Below are 6,000 nucleotides of genomic sequence, written 5' to 3' on the forward strand. Positions count from 1 at the left end.
AAGATGGATAGTATATGATGAAAACATCTAATAGTAAACTATGTGAAAACTGCAAAGAACCAGAAAATGTGATGCATTTCATTTGTCTCTGTTAGTGTAGCAAGAAACTGGTTAATTGGTTTTGTGATTTATTGAATGAATTGTGTAACATCAAGAGAAAATGTGTATTGAAAACTTTAAAATTGGATTTTGAAGCACATTCAAAAAAGGACAGGAACACTGCTGTAATTTTAATTAGTGAGTATGTTCTTGGGATCTGGTTAGTCAAAAAAGCAGGAATAAAAGATGAAAACGATGGTATAAGACGGTTCATTAAATCAAGAATAATAAAAAAAATTATATATCCTGATAAAATCATATGTGTGGGAACTACGGAGAAATATTAACATTGAAATACATAGTAGATTATATGTAAAATGTATATGATAAAATTTTGGTTAAATTCTGGTATATTTAAGACAAGTTTGATATAATTCTGCATGTAATACTATTAAAATGGTAAAGTTTTGTATATTTTCTCTAATAAAAGATAAAAAAAATTTCTTTCCCTGCCTCCACTTGTCACGACAACACTTTTATTGTGAAAATTATCAGAACGTTGAACGACCTCTTTCCATGAACTTCACTCCCTAAGTACATAAGGACAAGGTACTCGATGTAATGTGATTTTCATACGTATTAGCCCCAGAAAGATTGTGCATTCATGAAGGCTCATCACAGTCTACCTGATTCCACCAGCGTAAGCTCAAAAGCATTCTAAACTCGGCCATGTTTGATGATGATTGGTTTCTCAAACGCTCCATTTCATTTTAGAAAACAATACGCTAAAAATTTAATGTGAAATGATTGCTGTTTCAGTTTTGCTTTTCAGATGGTATTTTCTGTTTTTCCATAAGCTCTTCTTTAAGGTTCTAAAACTGGTAGGGAAGTGAGGCTTTAATTGGTCATTGGAACATCTATAATTCAATATGATTGACTCAGTAATTAAAAGCACCAGTAAGAAAACACCTATGATTCAGTTGACGATTTGCTCAGCAATCAAAAGCACAAACTTCTACGTCGGCATCAGTTTCCCAGAAACCATTTCTCTGGCTGGACGGAGCGAACACCAGGATCTCTAGATGTACAATGATTTAAGTCCATTACCAGCTACTTTTTCAGAAGCAGCAGCTGAGGACATTCAAGAGGGATTCAATTTCACGTTGATACAATTCAATCTTCATGGTTTGCCCTCTAGCATATAATAAAGCAAGTAACAATCTATTCCACTTGTTCGTATCTTTCGAAAGCGTCTCATTGAAGCAATGAAATGGCCCTGAAATAACTTGCTTACTCAACTCAAAGTAATCATGCTCCCCCAGGATACAATACGAGCAATCATCATATGGGTTGGGTGCAGCTACACCCGGGGGGGGGGGGGGGGAGATGGGGGGGATTATACGTGCGAAGTATACGTCAAACTCTGTCATTATATTTCTGCATCTCTTCCCACGACTTACTATTGCTTTCATTTGATTTCTTCTTGATACATCCTTCCTTGGGCGAGAAAAATGGCAAATAATCATCTTTATCTTCAGAGTACCGTGCTTCAGAGTAGCTGCTGTGGTTAAGCGCTCACTCAGAAGTTTCCTTTAGCTATCACGTAAGTTTCCCACCACAAATGTTGTCTTCAGAAGCGGGTGGGAGGAAAGAGTTTCTTAATGTTTCCTCCAATGGGAACTTGAAGCCAAGCCTAGCGGCACAGACAGCCTGTGAAAGTAACTATACGATTTTACTGCTTTTTTTTTTTAAACAGAAAGTCTTCCTGAAACAATGATTCAGAAACAGGGAGCGAAGACGACCGCTGGCAAAGTGCGTATAAGGATGATAGAGAAAACCGAGAATACGTAATTAATAAAGGCCTAAATAGCCATGAAAATAAGACGATGAAAAAAGAAATTTTAGGAACAGCGACATCAGCACAATCAAGGAGATAAGGCAAATGTCCACTGAATGTCTCCCAAACGAAATGCATCAATGACAGAAATTACGGCAGCAACCACACAGAGAGAGAGAGAGAGAGAGAGAGAGAGAGCGAGAGAGAGAGAGAGAGAGAGAGAGAGAGAGAGAGAGAGAGAGAGAGTCTAATGATGGATTTACCCAAGTGGGGTAAGGATTACTTCCCTGCAACCCTTATATATTTTTTATTTTAAGAGTTACAGATTTAAAGGTATGAAGCTAAATCATTACCTGGACCGATCTTGTGGTTAAACAAGGGTTCCTGGCTGTGAGCTGAAAACGGTTCTGCTGCAACATGAGAGAGAGAGAGAGAGAGAGAGAGAGAGAGAGAGAGAGAGAGAGAGAGAGAGAGTCTTAATATCTCTCCATACGATTGACCCACAAAAACTAAAGCGCTGTGCTCCGCTCTTGTTTTTATTACTGGTAAATTTCCCTCTCAATAACCGAAGCGAATACTGTCATTTCTACACGATTCTTCTTCGTGTTAAGCTGCAATTGTAACTGTGGCCTGTGAAAACATTGCTTTCTACCAAATGGCGTCAACACTTCAACGGCCATCAAGCCTCATGACCTGAGGCATCATGAGTGACAGGTGTCAGGACTCGGGCGGGAAAGAATGAGGGTCAGCCTAATTTCTGTTTGTCACAATTCCAAGATTTCTGGTTCCTCTATTTGATTGATATGAATTTTGTCATTGTGCCAAGCACTGGGGCAACTAAGGCCATTCAGCGCTGAAACGGAAATTGACAGTAAAAGGTTTGAAAGGTGTAACAGGAGGAAAACCTCAATTGTAAGGAGTGGGTGGACAGGAAGATGGAGGAAAGAGAACATGAACGGAGGTACAGTAAAAGGATTCTGCTTACTCTAGAGGCAGCCCTAACTACGAGCCTTCTGTCTACGCAGATCAAGTGCTTTTTAATTTAATTTCTATTTCATCAAAACTATATAACAACAGGATGTCCATCACACGTAGATAATAACTATATTCTGTCTAGAATGTCATGAAACATCGAGTAGATTTCCAACGTTGTCAAACTTCCTCAAGACTTTTAATCTGATTCAAGCTAATCCCAGCATCATTCCACTCCGGGTCCTTTAATACGGTCGTAAAATTTCCTTTATAATCCCATAATCTGAATCTTTCTACTCACACAAAAGTTGGTTACAATTGGTGGTCTTTTCCATTTTTTGTACGTTAAAAACGGGAGCTTCATATGACTTCTTGTGTCTGAGCACATGATTGCTGCCGTGGGGAGCCTTCCATCTTAAACCGTCACGCTTGGGGTGTCAGAACAAAAGCAATAAGCTACTTAACCTTCCTAACCTGAGACAGCGGGAGATGTGGCAAAGAGCATGCCAAATCTACACAGTTTTTTCGCCTTATGTGAGATTTAATGAATGAAATTGGTGCAAAGCGGCAACGTCGGAAACCTACTCTATACTCTCCCTTACATGCAATGCGTCTCCTACTCTGCCTCGTCTTCCTTCTTAGGGTAGCTTCGGCACCTGACCGGTAATTTTGCCAGCTTTCGTTGGCGTCCATAGGAGCGTCCAAGGCCTGAGGGCCCCTGGCTGGAAGAGAAATTGGAACGACAGCACAAAGAAGGAAAACAGAGTACATAGGATTAGTCTGTTGGCAGTTACAGAGGGCAGAGCCTTAAGGCGAGAATGGTGGGCCGTAGCTAATCGCTAATGGGACTAGGAGAGTCGTCTCGCCTCTTGTTTTTCCCGGCTGGTGTGACCGGTGTGAAAGGAAAATGAATTATTTTAACCAAAGAGCTTAATACACCCATGCAATTCATTGTCTGTAGACATATATACACATAGTATATATATATATATATATATATATATATATATATATATATATATATATATATATGTGTGTGTGTATATATGTATATATATCACACATATCCACAGGTGAAAATAAGAGACAAGGTGTAGGTCCTGACCGGTTTCGGCTTTATTTTCAAGCCAATGACAAAGGACTGATACATAGTATTAGAATTCACGAGTATATACTACTCAAAGACAGTAACTGACGAACATACACACAACCGTTTGAGACTGCAGGTGTCAAGGTAGGAGTGGCTTTCAAAAATCATTTGGGCTAAAATTTACAATAAATTCTCAAGGGATACTAACAGCTTAGGGTACAAGTCCACACCTGACAGGTGTCAGGGAGGCGGGGTTGAACGTCTCATTACCACTACTCCCCCTTAACTGTGTTTGCAAATATAATAATCCTATTTCCATATATCTCTACAGCCTACCTTAAAATTTAAAGTTTACAAATTTCTTTTAATATTAAAGGATCAAGTTTATACATTCCTTGACTGATGTTCATATTATTGTTGTAACTTTCTTTTATAAAACTAGATTCAATGATATTCCTTTCCAATGCATTATTAGAACACACCAGCTTATTTGCCCCTTCCCATGATTGTTCTCACTAACATGTACAAATATACCACTATTTCCCTGTGCATATCTCACACATTGTTTATGTTCTTCTATTCTTTTTTTCCAGTGGTTTCCCCGTTTGACCAATGTAAAAGTTGTCACAAGACTTACACGGGATTTTATACACATTCCGTTAGCATTGTCGGGGGAGTTCTTAATAAGTACCTGTTTCATTGTTTTATTGTTTTTCAAAACTACATTAACACCAAAATTCTTCAGGAGATATGGGATATCTTTCCTATTATTATTTTAAGGTAGTACAAGCAAATTTTTGTTGTTGTAAGGTTCTTTTTGGTTTTGATACATGGTCTTTTTTTTGCCGCTTTTAATGCATTGTTTAGTGCATTATCTGGATATTTCAGTTTCTTGCCTGTATTCGAATCTTATCTATCTCCTTCATCTATATATTCTGGGCTACATACCCGTAGTGCTCTTAAAAACATGGATGCAAACACTGATCTTTTAACCTTATTGTTTTGTTCAGAATAAAAATGTACATAGGAAGAAATATTAGTAGGTTTTCTGTAAACACTATACTTAAACCAACTACTATTTCTCCGTATGAGGACATCCAAAAAGGGTAGGCATTCATCTTTTTCTATTTCCATAGTAAATTTCCTTGATGGTACTAATTGATTTAACCTGGCAAAAAAGTTATTTACATCTTCGTTCCCTGGCCATACACAAATTATGTCGTCAACATATCTGAACCAAGGTACATTGCGTGGAATTATATTGTTTAAAATTTTATTTTCAAAAAATTCCATATATAAATTACTTAGCACTGGGGACAGAGCGTTTCCCATTGCCATACCAAATTTTGTGAGTAGAATTTTCCATTGAATTCAAATTTACAGTCTTTAACACATAATTTTATCAGTTCATTAAGGTGCTTTTAGAAAATGGAATATCCAGTTGTTTGTTTTCTAATAATTCCGATAGAAACTTCAATAAATCATCAATAGGCACTTTTGTGAATAGAGATACTACATCAAAGCTCAAAAGTTTCGATTCACTATTAACTTGTACCTTATTAGTTTATCTATCAAGTCCACATTATTCTTAATATTGGCATTAGAGATGTTATCTACCAATGGGTTAAGGATATCCACTAAATATTTTGCTAATTAAGAAGATGCTGAACCCACTGAGCTGATAATTGGTCTGGCAGGGAAGTTTGTTTTATGGGTTTTTATCGTACCATACATATACGGTAGCGATGGAGAGGTCACACACACCTTCTTTATAAGGCTTTCGTTACCTTTTAACAGATTTTTCACTTTTTTATTGAAACCACTATTCACACTTTCTATCGGGTTCTTATTTAATTCTTTATAAGTACTATTATCACCCAAAAGACTTTCCATTTTTCTTTGTATTCATTTTTGTTTAAAATTACTAGGGCACCTGATTATCTGCTTTTGTCATGTATATCTTTATCTTTTTCAGTTCATTGATGGCATTCGTAAATCTTTTGGGTACGTTTGTGGTGTCTGACTTTTTCATACTTCCATAATTATGTTGACCTCTTCACTA

This window comes from Macrobrachium nipponense, chromosome 4 (genome assembly GCF_015104395.2).
Source record: "Macrobrachium nipponense isolate FS-2020 chromosome 4, ASM1510439v2, whole genome shotgun sequence".
In the NCBI taxonomy this organism is placed as follows: domain Eukaryota; kingdom Metazoa; phylum Arthropoda; class Malacostraca; order Decapoda; family Palaemonidae; genus Macrobrachium; species Macrobrachium nipponense.